The sequence below is a fragment of the Chlorocebus sabaeus genome, chromosome 21 (genome assembly GCF_047675955.1).
Source record: "Chlorocebus sabaeus isolate Y175 chromosome 21, mChlSab1.0.hap1, whole genome shotgun sequence".
Taxonomy (NCBI): Eukaryota; Metazoa; Chordata; class Mammalia; order Primates; family Cercopithecidae; genus Chlorocebus; species Chlorocebus sabaeus.
The window spans coordinates 50,878,542-50,898,712 of NC_132924.1; the positions used below are offsets into that span (position 1 = coordinate 50,878,542).

The 20,171-nt window shown below is 37.5% G+C and overlaps 1 protein-coding gene and 1 pseudogene across 6 annotated transcripts in view; one reads left to right on the plus strand and one right to left on the minus strand.

Moving 5' to 3' along the window:
* Positions 1-20,171, minus strand: part of PHF14 (PHD finger protein 14) — a 204,311-nt gene that overhangs the window by 162,983 nt on the left and 21,157 nt on the right. The gene's annotated exons all lie outside the window — the stretch shown is intronic.
* On the plus strand, positions 8,344-10,583 carry LOC103226478 (large ribosomal subunit protein uL23 pseudogene; annotated as a pseudogene).

The window sequence follows — 20,171 nt, forward strand, 5'->3', positions numbered from 1 at the left end:
GGTCCTGGAACCAATCCCCTAGTTATACTCAGGGGTGACTGTATATTTAAAGTTACTATTTAGGCTTCCAAATCTGCCTAAAATTTTTATAAAGTCAAAGTATTTTCCTTGATTCTGAGTTTAACAGAGTAGATTATTTATCAAAGCTGCAATAAGAAATTCAGGCAGGACTTCATTGACAGTATCTTGGTAAATCAGGTTTTGATCATTAAAATTCCTGTAACTCAATTTTGTCTATGAAGTCAGTATTGATGAGGCTGTCAGTACCTGAGAAACCAACAAAATCTGCTAGTAAGCAATGTTGCATCCATAATCATAAATAACTTTCTCAGCATCAAGATGCCTAGAAGTTTGTATTACTACCACCAAAATATAAAAAACATGGAATCTGATAAATGGAAATTGAAAAGTTCTGAGACAGTGTTTCATTCAGACTATAAAAAACCATGCTGAACTACTTACTGATAACCAACAATAAAGTACACTTCTCTACTGATGATAGTCATGACTCCTAAATAGATTTCTTTTTCCCAAATGTAATGGACACACACTAACTTCTCATTATCAAATTTCCCTTCCTCTAAAAAGGAACACACTGCCCTTATGTAAAACATCCTTCAAAGAAACAATTTAAAGCATATGTAATAATGAATACATTGCAACTTAATTCTAGTCCTGATGTATCACCTGTAGGTTTTGGCATTTCTCCAGTCTCCTAAGACACATGTGTTACATCTGAAGATACGTCATTTCTAAAGGTGAAATAGCAACCATCCCAACATCCTTTTGACCAGGTTTATTCTAAGAGGGTAGGTCTTGGTGCCAAGTTCTAAGGGGCACCCAAAGTAACCCCCAATAAACTGATGACATTAAATAAGCCACGATGAGAAACATTTAACATGATCGTGTCCTAAAAGACTTTAGCCAACATAAGATCATGTGATTATTTGAACTGGTAAACACTAACCAGACAACCAGGAGCCTAAATTGGAGAGTGACCTCTCACAGCCATTAAAGAAATTCAACTAAAATAAATAAATAACTACAGTATATAAAGGAATGAATACTGAGTTAAACAAATCAGCCATGAGAAAGAAAAAGAGCCATATAAAATTAGTAAATAATTTTAAATTACCAACATTAATTAACTAGATTTCATTATATGTCAATGGTTACATGTATTTCATTAAAATACTACTTACCTAATATATATCTAAATTAAAATAGCCTAATAGTAAGCAAAAAACTAAAAAGTTGGTTTGCAACTATGACTTACACAAGCTGCTTCAAGCAACTGTTTGTTATCCTTTGCTATTCAAAGGTTTTATAACAGTGAATTTTAATAAAATCTGAAAGTCAGCCAAGCCTTGTAGTTCATGCCTGCCATCCCAACGCTTTGGGAGGCTGAGGCAGGATGATCGCTTGAGCCCAAGAGTTTGAGACCAGCCTGGGCAACATAGTGAGGCCCTGTCTCTACAAAAAACACAAAACAGAGTTTAGCCAAGCATGGTGGCACACACCATAGTCTCAGCTGCTAGACAGGCTGAGGTGGGAGAATCACTTTAGCCTGGGATGTGCAGGGTGCAGTGAACCAGCCTGGGCAACAGAGCAAAAATCTCGTCTCAAAAAAGTATATATATAACAACCGGTACCAGCCATTGCAAAAACATGCCAAAATGTAAAGACCATCAAGGCTAGGAAGAAACTGCATCAACTAACGAGCAAAATAACCAGTTAATATCATAATGGCAGGATCAAGTTCACACATAACAATCTTAACCTTAAATGTAAATGGACTAAATGCTCCAATTAAAAGACACAGACTGGCAAACTGGATAAAGAGTCAAGACCCATCAGTCTGCTGTATTCAGGAGACCCATCTCACACGCAGAGACATACATAGGCTCAAAATAAAGGGATGGAGGAAGATTTACCAAGCAAATGGAGAACAAAAAAAAGCGGGGGTTGCAATACTAGTCTCTGATAAAACAGACTTTAAACCATCAAAGATCAAAAGAGACAAAGAAGGCCATTACCTAATGGTAAAGGGATCAATTCAACAGGAAGAGCTAACTATCCTAAATATATATGCACCCAATACAGGAGCACCCAGATTCATAAAGCAAGTCCTTAGAGACTTACAAAGAGACTTAGACTCCCATACAATAATAATGGGAGACTTCAACACTCCACTGTCAACATTAGACAGATCAACGAGACAGAAAGTTAACAAGGATATCCAGGAATTGAACTCATCTCTGCAGCAAGCAGACCTAATAGACATCTATAGAACTCTCCACCCCAAATCAACAGAATATACATTCTTCTCAGCACCACATCGTACTTACTCCAAAATTGACCACGTAATTGGAAGTAAAGCACTCCTCAGCAAATGTACAAGAACAGAAATTATAACAAACTGTCTCTCAGACCACAGTGCAATCAAATTAGAACTCAGGACTAAGAAACTCAATCAAAACCGCTCAACTACATGGAAACTGAACAACCTGCTCCTGAATGACTACTGGGTACATAACGAAATGAAGGCAGAAATAAAGATGTTCTTTGAAACCAATGAGAACAAAGATACAACATACCAGAATCTCTGGGACACATTTAAAGCAGTGTGTAGAGGGAAATTTATAGCACTAAATGCCCACAAGAGAAAGCAGGAAAGATCTAAAATTGACACTCTAACATCGCAATTAAAAGAACTAGAGAAGCAAGAGCAAACACATTCGAAAGCTAGCAGAAGGCAAGAAATAACTAAGATCAGAGCAGAACTGAAGGAGATAGAGACACAAAAAACCCTCCAAAAAATCAATGAATCCAGGAGTTGGTTTTTTGAAAAGATCAACAAAATTGACAGACCACTAGCAAGACTAATAAAGAAGAAAAGAGAGAAGAATCAAATCGACGCAATTAAAAATGATAAAGGGGATACCACCACCGACCCCACAGAAATACAAACTACCATCAGAGAATACTATAAACACCTCTACGCAAATAAACTGGAAAATCTAGAAGAAATGGATAATTTCCTGGACATTTACACTCTTCCAAGACTAAACCAGGAAGAAGTTGAATCCCTGAATAGACCAATAGTAGGCTCTGAAATTGAGGCAATAATTAATAGCCTACCAACCAAAAAAAGTCCAGGACCAGATGGATTCACAGCTGAATTCTACCAGAGGTACAAGGAAGAGCTGGTACCATTCCTTCTGAAACTATTCCAATCAATAGAAAAAGAGGGAATCCTCCCTAACTCATTTTATGAGGCCAACATCATCCTGATACCAAAGCCTGGCAGAGACACAACAAAAAAAGAGAATTTTAGACCAATATCCCTGATGAACATCGATGCAAAAATCCTCAATAAAATACTGGCAAACCGGATTCAGCAGCACATCAAAAAGCTTATCCACCATGATCAAGTGGGCTTCATCCCTGGGATGCAAGGCTGGTTCAACATTCGCAAATCAATAAACATAATCCAGCATATAAACAGAACCAAAGACAAGAACCACATCATTATCTCAATAGATGCAGAAAAGGCTTTTGACAAAATTCAACAGCCCTTCATGCTAAAAACGCTCAATATATTCGGTATTGATGGAACGTACCTCAAAATCATAAGAGCTATTTATGACAAACCCACAGCCAATATCATACTGAATGGGCAAAAACTGGAAAAATTCCCTTTGAAAACTGGCACAAGACAGGGATGCCCTCTCTCACCACTGCTATTCAACATAGTGTTGGAAGTTCTGGCTAGGGCAATCAGGCAAGAGAAAGAAATCAAGGGGATTCAGTTAGGAAAAGAAGAAGTCAAATTGTCCCTGTTTGCAGACGACATGATTGTATATTTAGAAAACCCCATTGTCTCAGCCCAAAATCTCCTTAAGCTGATCAGCAACTTCAGCAAAGTCTCAGGATACAAAATTAATGTGCAAAAATCACAAGCATTCTTATACACCAGTGACAGTCAAACAGAGAGCCAAATCAGGAATGAACTTCCATTCACAATTGCTTCAAAGAGAATAAAATACCTAGGAATCCAACTTACAAGGGATGTAAAGGACCTCTTCAAGGAGAACTACAAACCACTGCTCAGTGAAATCAAAGAGGACACAAACAAATGGAAGAACATACCATGCTCATGGATAGGAAGAATCAATATCGTGAAAATGGCCATACTGCCCAAGGTAATTTATAGATTCAATGCCATCCCCATCAAGCTACCAATGAGCTTCTTCACAGAATTGGAAAAAACTGCTTTAAAGTTCATATGGAACCAAAAAAGAGCCCGCATCTCCAAGACAATCCTAAGTCAAAAGAACAAAGCTGGAGGCATCACGCTACCTGACTTCAAACTATACTACAAGGCTACAGTAACCAAAACAGCATGGTACTGGTACCAAAACAGAGATATAGACCAATGGAACAGAACAGAGTCCTCAGAAATAATACCACACATCTACAGCCATCTGATCTTTGACAAACCTGAGAGAAACAAGAAATGGGGAAAGGATTCCCTATTTAATAAATGGTGCTGGGAAAACTGGCTAGCCATAAGTAGAAAGCTGAAACTGGATCCTTTCCTTACTCCTTATACGAAAATTAATTCAAGATGGATTAGAGACTTAAATGTTAGACCTAATACCATAAAAATCCTAGAGGAAAACCTAGGTAGTACCATTCAGGACATAGGCATGGGCAAAGACTTCATGTCTAAAACACCAAAAGCAACGGCAGCAAAAGCCAAAATTGACAAATGGGATCTCATCAAACTAAAGAGCTTCTGCACAGCAAAAGAAACTACCATCAGAGTGAGCAGGCAACCTACAGAATGGGAGAAAATTTTTGCAATCTACTCATCTGACAAAGGGCTAATATCCAGAACCTACAAAGAACTCAAACAAATTTACAAGAAAAAAACAAACAACCCCATCCAAAAGTGGGCAAAGGATATGAACAGACATTTCTCAAAAGAAGACATTCATACAGCCAACAGACACATGAAAAAATGCTCATCATCACTGGCCATCAGAGAAATGCAAATCAAAACCACAATGAGATACCATCTCACACCAGTTAGAATGGCGATCATTCAAAAGTCAGGAAACAACAGGTGCTGGAGAGGATGTGGAGAAATAGGAACACTTTTACACTGTTGGTGGGATTGTAAACTAGTTCAACCATTATGGAAAACAGTATGGCGATTCCTCAAGGATCTAGAACTAGATGTACCATATGACCCAGCCATCCCATTACTGGGTATATACCCAAAGGATTATAAATTATGCTGCTATAAGGACACATGCACACGTATGTTTATTGCAGCACTATTCACAATAGCAAAGACTTGGAATCAACCCAAATGTCCATCAGTGACAGATTGGATTAAGAAAATGTGGCACATATACACCATGGAATACTATGCAGCCATAAAAAAGGATGAGTTTGTGTCCTTTGTAGGGACATGGATGCAGCTGGAAACCATCATTCTTAGCAAACTATCACAAGAACAGAAAACCAAACACCGCATGTTCTCACTCGTAGGTGGGAACTGAACAATGAGATCACTTGGACTCGGGAAGGGGAACATCACACACCGGGGCCTATCACGGGGAGGGGGGAGGGGGGAGGGATTGCATTGGGAGTTATACCTGATGTAAATGACGAGTTGATGGGTGCAGCACACCAACATGGCACAAGTATACATATGTAGCAAACCTGCACGTTGTGCACATGTACCCTACAACTTGAAGTTTAATAATAATAAATAAATTAAAAAAAAAAAAAAGTATATATATATTTTCAGATTATGCATGTGTGTGTATATATATTATACATAATATATGGATTTATTTCATATATACTATGTTAATAGTTATGCTAAATATAGTTAAAATTAATAGTTATAAATTAAACTATATAATTTCATTTAATATTTTAATATACTTTAATACATAACTATATATATCATATGTACACACACAATCTGAAAGTCATATAAAATGTCAAAGAAAATATTTAAAAGGAGTTAGACTGTAACACACAAGATAAGCAAAGGAATCGAAACTCATTAATTTCTTTAATGTCATTAAATTGTGGTTGGCAATCATCATCTTCATCACCTTGTCTAGATATGTATTATTTTAAATGCACTATCATAAAATTAAAAGGAAATACAATTTTCTTCTTGGAATCAGTTTTATTTCCAACAAAAGAGCAAAATGTTATATTCAAAGAAAAATCATAAAATGAAACAATAATCATCAATCTATTTTCTCAATGCGCCATGCAATACCACATGGGAAAAAATACATATTTTCTTTACAAAATAATGTTCCTTTGAAATAAATTCAAACTAGATAAAATCTGCATTCACAGAAGTAGGCAATTACCAAGAGAACAAAGCCCTTAAGGAGCTATCCAATTTATTAACTTCATTCAGCCAAATCAAGGTAAATCACAGCAGTTTACTTTTTTATAATAAAGAAAATTTTCAATTACATTTTTAAAGAATATTCCACACACATAGCAAACGTGCACATTTGCACAGAGTTTTAAACCTCCTACAAACAATCTCAGGAATGATTCTGAAATCCATTCCCAGGAAATTCTTCCTTTGTAATCTGGAAGACTAGTGTTGTGCAAGTTCAAAGAACAACCAGCAAGTGTGTACGTATTTTTTCTTCAGCTTCGCTGTCCCTGAAAAATGATCCATACTGTGTCATTATCTTTATAGAGTTCTTTACTTGCCACTTTTACTTGCCACTTATCCCATATTTCTCTGTCATACCTGTTGGGTTTACTGAGATCTAGACCAAAGTTCTAGCACTGTATATCTGCTCCAATTCATTTTAATTAGTGACTAAATACATTCTAAAATCTTTCTCTCTTCCATATAAAACATAAGTATGGGAAAAAAATATTTTCTTTTTCATATGGGTAAACAAAATAAACAATGTATAAACACCTAAAACTCATTTCATATGTGCTCAATGTGTTTCCAATGGGTAATATAGAAGACACATTTCTATGGCCATTTAATTAGGATCAATCTTTGACTAATATATGCTATGCACACAACTCATATTTAAGAAAAAAAATGTGTTTACAATTGTTTTGAGTTGTATAAAGGTATGGATAATTTCAATCAGTGAAAATGTTCCTCATTCAGCTTTTCACAGAGGGGCCAGTGGACTTCCAGTCTTCCACCTTCTAGCTATGTAACTTTGAACAAACCAAATCTCTGAAGCTTAGTTACTTCATCTGCAGTATGTGTTTAATAATATTTATCCTAATTATATTTCAGCATATATAAAACAGGTATATAAAAGTTGTCATTTAAAAATTTAAAACACTTTTTCTGTACTTAATATATTAGACTGTTGACTATGAAATTCATCAATAAAAAAGAGGTTTTTTTAATTTTTTTTTTTTTTTTTTGAGATGGAGTCTCACTCTGTCACCCAGGCTGGAGTGAAGTGGCATGATCTTGGCTCACTGCAAGTTCTGCCTCCAGGTTCACGCCATTCTCCTGCCTCAGTCTCCCGAGTAGCTGGGACTACAGGTGCTCACCACCATGCCGGGCTAATTTTTTTGTATTTTTAGTAGAGACAGGGTTTCACCATGTTAGCCAGGATGGTTTCGATATCCTGACCTCGTGATTCGCCCACCTTGGCCTCCCAAAGTGCTGGGATTACAGGTGTGAGCCACCGCACCCGGCCAAAAAAAGATTTTAAAATGAGTAATATTGTTTACAAGAAAGACAGTACCTACAACACGCATAATACTTGTCAGAAACATATCCTACAGCAGTGACACCAGGGACTGGTTTCGTGGAAAACAATTTTTCCATGGATGGGACAAGGGGATTATTTTGGATGAAACTGTCCCACCTCAGATCATCAGGCATCACATTCTCATAAGAAGTATGAAACCTAGATCCCTCACATGTGCAGTTCACAATAGTGTTTGCGCTTCCATGAGAATCCAATGCTGCCACTGATCTGACAGGAGGTGGAGCTCAGGCAGTAATGCTCGCTCACCAGCCGCTCACCCCCCACTGTGAGGCCCAGTTCCTAACAGGCCAAGGACCAGTACCACCTGGTTGGGGACCCCCGTCCTAAAGCATAAAAGAAGTAAAGTACCAAATGGTTATAACTTGAACATATTCAACTATCCAGTAAACACTCCTAAGGATATCTTTTGCATACGCTAAAAAACAAAAATGGCCTTGGGCTAGGCTAACAGTAAACTGAAAAATAGGGGGAAACATCTCTTAGTAAGGCTTATCTCGTTTAATGAATAGCAACTAAACCAGAGGGCAACTGCTGGTAAGTACACTACCTAACTTCTGTCATGTACTAACATATACCTGACATTTTCCTTCAGACACACTGCAATCAGGATATCAGGATAAGTGACATCATGGTCAGAGGTACCCTAATATTAGAAGATCTTCCCACAAAGATATTTATACTAAGTGAGACACTGCAGCCCTCAAATTTCAAAAAGAAAAGAGATTTAGATGAAGCGAGCACTCTGAAAAGTAATTACAGTAAACAATTATAAATTCAATAAGCAAAATTTGGTGTACTACCTTTTAGCAAAATCTCAACTTAAAAATCTTTATGCAATTACTTGAGAATAACCATATTTCTCAAAAAAAAAAAGAAGATAAAAGAAATGCAACAAAATACTATGGCTGTCTGGATATTAGGACAATTAGAAATGTTTTTCTTCTCTCTGTTCTATATTTTCCACATTTTATTTAATATTCATGTATTATGATAGGCAAACAGTTTTCTCTAAATAGAGTATTCATGAAGTTCATATTTAACCATGAGATGTTTTTTAAAAATTGCATGGCTGAATTACAATATGGAAGTCTGTCACTGTAAGCATGTGAATTTAAGAACAAAAGACTCTAGCAACACTAGCTGCTTATTACACTTTTAAAAATATCCCTTTCTTTAGATTGAGTTTTAGATAAAAATTCATTTTGAAACTTAAAAGCTAGTCCCAAAAGAGTTAAGGGGAAAAAAAAAATATATAGGTGTTAACTGTACAGAAAATTGTAAACAACAAAAAAAATCACAAAGTTAAAGGATACAGAACAGGATGGAAAACATAAAAAACATTTGCAAGGATGGAAAATATTAGCAACACATAACAGACAAAGAACATTAAAAAAAGAATTCCAGTAAGTCAATGAGAAAAGAGACAAAGAGAACCTAATGACTAAGCTTGTCTTTTTTTTTTTTTTTTGAGACGGAGTTTTGCTCTTGTTATCCAAGCTGCAGTGCATTGGCGGGATCTCGGCTCACTGCAACCTCCGCCTACTGGGTTCAAGCGATTCTCCTGCCTCCGCCTCCCGAGTAGCTGGGATTACAGGTGCCCACCACCACGCCTGGCAAATTTTTTGTATTTTTAGTAGAGAAGGGAGTTTCGCCACGTTAGCCAGGCTGGTCTCAAACTCCTGACCTCAGGTGATCCATATGCCTTGGCCTCCCAACGTGCTGGGATTACAGGCGTGAGTCACCGCGCGAGGCCAAGAAATGACTATGCTTTTCACAAGATGGCACCGAAAGTGAAGGAAGCTCCTGCCCCTCCTAATGCTGAAGCCAAACCCAAGGCTTTTAAGGCCAAGAAGGCAGTGTTGAAAGGTGCCCACAGCCACCAGAAAAAGAAGATCCGCACGTCACCCACCTTCCAGCAGCCCAAGACACTAAGACTCCGGAGGCAGCCCAGATATCCTCGGAAGAGTGCCCCCTGGAGAAACAAGCTTGACTATTACACTATCAAGTTTCTGCTGACCACTGAGTCGGCCATGAAGAAGATAGAAGACAACAACACACTTGTGTTCATTGTGGATATTAAAGCAAACAAGCATCAGATCAAACAGGCTGTGAAGAAGCTCTATGACATTGATGTGGTCAAGGTCAACACCCTAATTCGGCCTGATGGAGAGAAGAAGACATATGTTCGACTGGCTCCTGATTACAATGCTTTGACTGTTGCCAACAAAATTGGGATCATCTAAACCCGGTCCAGCTGGCTAATTCTAAATATATGTATATGTTTTCACCAGAAAAAAAAAAAGAAAAGAAATGACTAAGAAAATGACAGGCAAGTAAGAAAAAACAAAATGTGGCAAATGTCCACAAGATACCAAACTTAATTCTTAAGGTGAAATCACATTATAATAAAGAGATTATATCCAAAAGAATAAAATAAAATTTACAAATATGCAATGTTATCAAGCAGTTTGTGCATTGTTGGTAATTACTACAGTCTTTTTGCTAGTCAATCTGGAAATGGTTTTTAAAAGTTTAAATACACTTATCTTTTGACTCAGAAATTTTATTTCCCTGTAATCCCAGCACTTTGGGAGGCCGAGACGGGCGGATCACGAGGTCAGGAGATCGAGACCATCCTGGCTAACACGGTGAAACCCCGTCTCTACTAAAAAAATACAAAAAAATAGCCGGGCGAGGTGGCGGGCGCCTGTAGTCCCAGCTACTCGGGAGGCTGAGGCAGGAGAATGGCGTAAACCCGGGAGGCGGAGCTTGCAGTGAGCTGAGATCCGGCCACTGCACTCCACTCCGGGCTACAGAGCAAGACTCCGTCTCAAAAAAAAAAAAAAAAAAAAAAAAAAAAAATTAGCCGGGCATAGTGGCACACGACTGTAGTCCCAGCTACTCAGGAGGCTGAGGCAGAAGAATCGCTTGAACCCAGGAGGCAAAGGTTGCAGTGAGCCGAGATCGCGCCTTTGCACTCCAGCCCGGCGACAGAACAAGACTTTGTCTCAAAAAAATAAAAGAAATTTTACTTCTAGGTATCTATCCCACAGAAATTATTACATATATATACATGGTACATGTTTGTCAGCACTATACATAAGTGAAAAACTTGAAACAAAAAAATAAGTACATTATGGTTGAGCCATTCTATGTATCATTAAAAAGAATGAAATATCCCATATACACTGACATGAGAAGAATTACAGAATTAACAGATGAGTGAAAGAAAGCAAGTTGCAGAAAAATATCTTTGCGATTTATCCAATTTATTTAGAGGTGGAGAGAGAAAAGTGGTGGACAGAACAGAGAAAGAGTGAGAGAGAGAGAGAGAAGTGTTTGTGTATATATAAGAGCCTGCTTAAAGGACTCTCACTGGTCAAATTTGGACAATGTAACAAGTATCGGATACAGCAATCAGTTAACAAATTACAACATATGAGCTCATGGTAATATTGAAAAGGAAAAAAGGGGAAGAGAATTTCTTTACACAGTAAATGCTTCCTAATAAATGTAGGAGGAATTAGAATTAGAATTAGCAAATTTCCATCTTGCAGCCCACATATGTAATCAGTGTAATTGTAATCAGTGACTTTGACAAGGATGCTAAAACTATTAAGTGGAAAGTTGCTAGAGAATGGCATATTAACAAAGTCTCAAAGTTATTACCCCACAGATTTCTCATTAATTACAAATAGAAAAAAAAAAAAAAAACCTTTAAAATTAAGAGGTCTGTGGTTGACACCACCTGAACTATCACCAATAATGCAATAAATTGACATTAGACTTTTTTTTTTTTTTTTTTTTTTGAGACAGAATCTCACTCTGTTGCCCAGGTTGGAGTGCAGTGACACAATCTTGGCTTACTGTAACCTCCACCTCCCAGGTTCAAGCTATTCTCATGCCTCAACCTCCCAACTAGCTGGGATTACAGGCCAATTTTTGTATTTTTAGTAGAGACGGGGTTTTGCCATGTTGGCCAGGCTGGTCTTGAACTCCTGACTTCAAGTGACCCACCCACGCTGGCCTCCCAAAGTGCTGGGATTACAGGAGTGAGCCACCACACCCAGCCACATTATACATCTTACAAAAAATACTCTTACCAAAAAAAAAAAAGTTTAAACTGAATCTAATCACAAGAAAACAATAAGATATATCCAGACTGAGAGATATTCAATATGACATTATAAAAACTAAGATTCTTCAATATGTCAACATCATGAACACCATCAAAAGGCAGAAAAATTGTTCTAGATTAATGGAGACTAAAGAGATATAACACAAGTACAACTCATGGTACCTGAATGGATCCTGTGGGGTGTGGAGAAACCATAGTGATAATAGAGGTATAGAGATTATAAGAAAAGTGTGCATATTATTGGCTATTAAATTAAAAATATATATTTGTGTATATGCATGAGCAAGCAAAAAAAAAAAAAAAGCCTGGAAGAACAAACACAAACACTAAAGTTTTAAGCATATTTACCTCTAGGTGGTATAATTATGAGAGATGTTTTCTTTTTCTTTTTCTTTTTTTTTTTGAGACAAAGTCTTCCTCTGTAGCCCACACTGGAATGCAGTGGTGCAATCTTGGTTCACTGAAGCCTCGAACTCCCTGGCTCAAGTGATCCTCTGCCTCAGCCCCTCAAGTAGTTGGGATTACAGGCGCGAGCCACCACACCTGGCTAATTTTTGTATTTTTTGTAGAGACCAGGTTTCACCACATTGCCCCAGCTGGTCTCAAACGCCTAAGCTCAAGTGATCCACCCACCTCAGCCTCCCAGATTGCTGGGATTACAAGTGTGAGTCACCACGCCCAACTGGGAGATGTTTTCTTAGCTTATTTCTACTGATGTTTTCTACAATGGACATATATCTACATAATAAAATAAAGTTTAAAAACCGCTGGTACACAAGGTACCAGGGACAGATGGGGTAGATTCACACCAAATTGTTAACAGTGATTCCCTATGCAAAAAGAAGTAGAGTTGAGACAGAAAGCATAACTATTTTACATACCTGCTCACATGTTACTTATAATTAAGAAAAAATATTTTAATGAATTAAGATTTTTCAAGGTAATAAACTTGGACTGTGTATGGGATTCATGCTAAATGTAAATTTTAGCTGTTCTTCTCACAAAAACAAAAAAATGAGTAAGTTCTGCAGAAGGATAGACTTGGTAAACTTTTTAAAAATTGGGTAATTATGTGAGATGATGGATATGTTCATTTCCTTCACTACAGTAACCTTTTAACTACCTATATGAATCCCATAACAACACATTGTATACCTTAAATATACACAATAAAATCTTTAAAAATAAAATTAAAAATAAGATTTTTCAAATATCCAAATAACAGGAAGACAAATGGTAAACACTGGCTTAACATCTATATATTTGGGTTATATTTGTGGAACAAGAGGAATCTGGGTAAAAAGAAAAGCATATATGAAAGCCCCCAAACACTGGAGAAAAAGGCAAGTGGTATGGGATCCCAAGAGTCTTGCTATTAGTGTGAACTTTATTTTTAAGGGACTGATTTTAAGGAGAAAACAATATGAACAGATATGCACCAGCACTTTGGGAGGCCAAGTGGGGCAGACCATGAGGTCAGGAGATCAAGACCATCCTGGCCAACATGGCGAAACCCCATCCCTACTAAAAATACAAAAATTAGCTGGGTGTGGTGGTGCATGCCTGTAATCCCAGCTACTCGGGAGGCTGAGGCAGGAGAATCGCTTGAACCCAGGAGGCGGAGATTGCAATGAGCCGAGATCATGCCACTGCACTCCAGCCTGGCGACACAGCGAGACTCCGTCTCAAAAAAAAAAAAAAAAAGGAAAGAAAAATCAACCTGAAGACAATAGAAGAGCTGGAGCAAGAGGAGGCACATCTGTTTAGCAGATACTACCCAAGCTTCCATCTGCACTGACCCTCAAACTTCTATTGGCGCTCACATCGTTACTTTTTGTCATCAGCATTTCATTTTTGCCTCTTCTTTCCCGTGCTTGCCCTAACCATTATTAAGAGGAATAAAAAATCTTAATTTTTGGCCGGGCACAGTGGCTCACACCTGTAATCCCAGCACTTTGGGAGGCAGAGGCGGGTGGATCACCAGAGGCAGAGGAGTTCAAGACCAGCCTGACCAACATGGAGAAACCCTGTCTCTAATAAAAATACAAAAAATTAGCCAGGCATGGTAGTGCATGCCTGTAGTCCCAGCTACTCTGGGAGGCTGAGGCAGGAGAATTGCTTGAACCCAGGAAGTGGAGGTTGCAGTGAGCTGAGATTGCTCCATTGCACTCCAGCCTGGGCAACAAGAGCAAAACTCCGTTTCAAAATAAATAAATAAATAAAATAAAAAGCCTTAATTTTTAGAAACCTCACTGTCAACCTTATACTTGCCTTATACCAGGAACCATGCTTCATTATACATTGCTCTGGCTCCTCCCATGATCTATACCTGTGGCTGTCTAAGCTCCAGCATGACATCATCCACAGTGTAGAGTTCCTTTTATCGCCCCATTCTTACTTTCTTCTAAACCAATGTCTCTCAAAGGATGATCCTCCCCTTCTCCTACATGAGGAATCTTGAAGCACCTTTTAAAATTATACACACATTAGAGGAGGCTGAGGCAGGAGAATCACTTGAACTCAGGAGGTGGGGTTTGCAGTGAGCCCAAATTGCGCCACTGCACTCCAGCCTGGGCAACAGAGTGAGACTCTGTCTCAAAACAGACAAACAAGTTAAAAAGAAAAAAAAACCACACACACACACACACACACACACAAACAGAAATAAGGAGTAATTTCCTCAACTAGAGCATAAAGAAACTCTACAAAAAAACCTATAGCTAACATCATACTTAACGATGAGAAACTAGAAGCTTGCCCACAAAGATGAAGTATGAGGCAAGGATGTTCTCTGTCACTGCTGTTTTTTAGACAAGAAAGGGAAATAAAAATATACACACTGGAAAGAAAGAAAGAAAATCATCTTCGTTTTCAAATGACATGACTGTCTAAGTAGAAAATCTGGAAGAGTAGCCAAAAATTTCCTGGAACTAAAAAGCAATTATAGCAAGACTGCAGTATACAAAGTTAATATACAAAAGCCAATTGCTTTCTTATGAAAGCAATGAACAAGTAGAATTGAAATTAAAAACAAAATTCCACTTACATTAGCACCTCCCAAAAAATACTTAGATATAAATCTAACAAAATATTGCCAAGATCTCTATGAAGAAAACTACAAAACTCTGATGAAAGAAATCAAATAACTAAATAAATAAATGTTTATTATGTTCATGAATAAAAAAGCTCAATATTGTCAAGATGTCATTTCTTCCCAACTTGATCTATAGATTCTATACAATCCCAGTCAAAATTCCAGCATGTAATTTTGTAGATATTGCAAACTGACTCTAAAGTTTACATGGAGAAGCAAAAACTCAGAAGAGCTAACATAATATTGAAGGAAAAAAAAACAAGTCAAAGGGGTAACACTACTCAATTTCAAGACTTACTATGAAGCTGCAGTAATCTAGACAGTGTGGTATTAATCAAAGAACAGACAAATAGGTCAGTCGACGAACAAACTGAGCCCAGAAAAAGACCCAAATAAATACAGTCAACTGATCTTTGACAAAGGAGCAAAGGCAATACAACGGAGCACAGACAGCTTTTTTAACAAATGGTGATAGAACAACTGGACACACACGTGCAAAATAATTAATTGGGAGACAGACCTTATACTCGTAACAAAAATTAATTCAGACCCCAAATGTGAAAGGCAAAATTGTAAAAATTTTAAAATTTTTAATTAAGAAAATTTACAATTAAAAAATTATAAAACTAGAAAATAACATGGGACAAAATCTAGATAACCTTAAGCATAGCAACGACTTTTTAGATACAAGACCAAAAGCATAATAAAGAAAAGAAATAATTTATAAGTTGGACTCCATTAAAATGTAAAACTTCTGCTCTGTGAGAGATACTGTCAAGAGAATAAAAAGACAAGCTACAGACTGGGAGAAAATATTTGCAAAAGACCTATCTGATAAAGAACTGTTATCCAAAATATACAAGGAAGTCTTAAAACTTAATAAGAAAACAACCCAATTTTTTAAAATGGGCAAAAGATCTGAATAGACACCTCATCCAAGAAGATATACAAAAGGCAAATAAGGGTCGATGTGGTGGCTCACGCCTGTAATCCCAACACTTTGGGAGGCCAAGGCAGGTAGATCACTTGAGGTCAGGAGTTTGAGACCAGCCTGGCCAACATGGCGAAACCCCGTCTCTACTAAAACTAAAAAATTAGCTGGGTGTGGTGGTGTGTGCCTGTAATCCCAACTATACAGGAAGCTGAGGCACGAGAATCACAGGAACCTGGAAGACAGAGGTTGCAGTGAGCCAAGATTACCCCACTGCACTCCAGCCAGAACAACAGAGCAAGACTCCATCCAAAAAAAAAAAAAAGGCAAATAAGCATATGAAAAGATACTCCACATCATACAACAGAAACTCCAATCATACAACATACAAAATCAATCATACAACAGAAACTCCAAAATTTAAAAGGGAAATGGGAAATTATTTAAACTAGAGGATGAAAGTAGTAGCATAATTTTTTTAAGTCAAAATTTATTTTTTACCTTTTTGCATCTTTACTTGGAACATATATAAAGTTCACAGAATTCAAACTACTAACAACAAATTAATTATATAACATAAAGATTCACCTAAAGAGGTGAAAGACTATTCAGCTTCCCTATTTATGCATCAATTTCCCTCTCCTTCTCTAACTTTCTTCCTTCTCTGTAATAAAAATAGGTCTCCAATTCTCATTAACTAGTTTTGGGAATTAAATGAGTTATCATTAGCAAAGTCTCAAAAATATTTATAACTTGGACTGCCATCAAAGCCAGTTAAATCAATTACACAAGAAGAGTTGTTACATGACTTTATATAGATACAACATCCTGTTGACTTAATTGGCATTACCACTCAGCTTGATCATCTCATTTGTCTGCCTTGATTCAGACTTTTTAAATGTTTCTGAAAATCAAAGCTACTTTGGAAAGAAGGTAGATTTTCCAGTACTGAGGCTATTCATCTGAAGCAGGAGTCCTATTATGAACTTTTAATAGCTGTAAGCATGTCAGTGGAACTAATATTGTGCCCTTACAGAAATCTATGTTTATCTGAAGAATGAATCTACTGGGAAAGAACTCATCCTAAGTTGAGTCCAAGGAGCAAAACATGACTCAAAAACAGACCACAGAGTGAGGTTCATTTTGAAATTTACATGGAACTAGTCCCCAGTGGGCTCAAGCTTGTGTCCTAAAGTAAAAGCTATAGTAAAAGAGTTGCTTAACTATTATAGATGTGAGACATTGAGACCACAAGGCATCAGCAGCCCAAGTATCAGCAACAAGAGACAGTACCCTCAAAGCAGTTGAGGAACTATATATTCAAATATCTCCAGGGCCTAGGCAACTAACAAAAATGAGTAAGTGGTTTGAGAGACCACTGTGGTGAACTGGAGACCACAGGCCTTACTAGCAGGGAGCAGCCTTATTCAGCTCCAGCAGATTGTGCTAGAAGAAACTGAAAACTACTGCAAGGGCAGGCATATGCCTTTAGTGCCTTTAGTTGCAGCTACTTGGGAAGCTGAAACAAGAAGACTGTTTGAGCCCAGGAGTTTGAGGCAAGCCTGGGACACTCCATCACTTAAAACAACAGCAGCGACAACAACAGCAAAAAACTCTAGTGCCACCAGAACTTTGCAAAAGCAGCTTGAAATCCTAAATGTGTAAGATTTCCCAGTGTTTAAATGTTAGCAACCAATTCAATTACTTAAAACTACTGTGCTAGCCTAGAAAATACATCCAAGGTCAATGACCACAATCTAAGAAGTAGACCTAAGAATGACTTAAGAAGTAGAGATGGTAATCACCATTATAATGAAGCAGAGAAAAAGAGAGAGAGTGCCCTCAGCATCATAAAAGAATCACCAAAACTAACAGAACTCATCATAACTGCATCACACATCAGCAATGACATTCATGGATATAAGCAGCAGTAACATGTTTGTGATCATCAGTGATCAATGTAACAAACACTGCCAAAGTACCTGCTACTCCTGAGTTAACATATTCTTTACCTACTCCCAGGAATCTGAACCACACCTGGAGAAGAAAAATACAAATATATACAACCATGTTTACTCTTCTCAGTAACAGTATTCATTACCACTAATATCACATTCATATGAATATGATATTTATATTAATGAGCCCTTTATATTCATTACCACTAATATCAAGTGGTCTTATTGCTGTCTATGTGTGTGTGTGTATATATGTGTGTGTGTGTATACATATATATTTTAGGTATATATTTCCTTATTCAGTTTATTCTCCCAAATAAATTTTATACAACTCTGCCTCCCCAAATCTCTAACTCCCCACTGTCCCCACTCTCTGCTAATGGCTTTGCTTCCTATTTCACTAAGAAAACAAGAAACATTTTAAAAATAACTTACACATGCTCCAACTACCACATCGAACAGCCTACCTACATTTGGATCCATATATCCTTTTTTCCCTAATTACTATGGTTACTCTTATCCACTCAATCTCTCTACTTGGTACTGGATCTCATCTCCTCTAATCTTGCACTCAAAACCTTTGTTCCAGCAATTGTTCCCCCTTCTTTCCTTACTATTTTCCTTATATCACCAATCTCCCATTCCACTGGGTCACCTCCATCAGCACACAACATGCTACATAATCTCTGCACATGTGGTAGGCAGCCTCTAAGATAGCCCTTAATAATCAGTGCCTCCTGGTATTTATACTCTTAGAATGCCCCCAACTACATCTGACTAGGGTTGGCTTGTGTGAACAGCAGAATATGGGAGAAATGGTTGTATGTACTACCAATATTAGATTATAAAATATACTAGTACTCTTATACAACTGCTTCCATCTCTCTCTCTTTAATCACTTACTCTGAAGCCAGCTGCCCTTCATGAAGACATTCATGCAGTTTATGAGGGAGGTCCATGCAGTAGGAAACTGAGGTCTCTGGTCAACAGCCATCAAAGAACTGAAGCCTACCAACAACTATTTGACTTAGCTTAGAAGCAAATCCTCCAGCTCCAGCCAAACCTTAAAATGACTACAGCCTAGGCTATGGCTTTGACCTGCAACTTCATGAGAGACTCTAAGTCAGAACAACCCAACCAACTGCTCCCAGATTTCTCAACCTTTAGAAATAATATGAAATAATAAATGTTTGTTGTTTTAAGCTGCTATGTTTTGGGATAATTTGTTCCACAGCAGCAGATAATTAACACAGCATCTAAAATAAGAAGGAAAAAATCCTCCCTCAATTTCATATCCCTTTTCCCATCTCCTAGCTTCTCTTTATATAAAAACTCATCATAGGAATTGCACATGGTCACTTTTTGCACTTCCCTTTCTTTTATTCTCACTTTGAACTCTCTCAGATCAAGACGGCCAATGACCCTCATGTTACTAAATTCAATGATGTATTCTCAGTTAAAATGTGTTTTTGCCCTGCTTGAGAATATTAAACTCTACTATACAGAAACAAAATGAGATCAATAAAACTTACATGTGTATGTATAGATAAAAAGTAAAGCATGTATGCATTAAACACAGACAGAAAGGGACAGAAGGACCAAGATGTATCTAACATTCTTGAGGCAAATATGCAAAAGGCACCAAAGAGTCAGAATACATTAAATATATATGAGACACTTAGAACTCAATATTCATGAGGCCTTAATTTGGCCACCCATTGGTGATACCTATTCTGTCCACTGACTAACAAATACAAATAAAACTTATGGCTGTTGAGTAGATTAACTGGAGAGCTAACGCCATGACCAGGCATACTTGTTCCTATATCTTCCTGAGAGTGTGTGTATCTGTGGCCCAGGGCACCTACCTTGTGGGCTCTCGTTCTCACAACCACAGCATTAGCAAAGAAGGCTGATAAGCCAAAACGTATAAACACTATGTACCCCAGGAATGATTTAGGTAGTATGGTCCTTCTATCCTACTTAAACCTCAGTCTAAATGTGTTAACTTATCCTCTATCTTTCCCCTTGCTTCTGTGTATTTTATATTTATTTAATGAATCATGTGATACAAACATTTTTTCAATTAGTTTTTTTTTTTTCAATAACCTCTGGGATAGCTTGCCTGGTGGTGTACTTGAAGTCCAGCATTGAATTAGGGTGATTTCCCACTCTTAAAAACATTATTTGACACATTTACTGACTTTCTCTTTTTGAAACATTTTTTCTCTGGGTC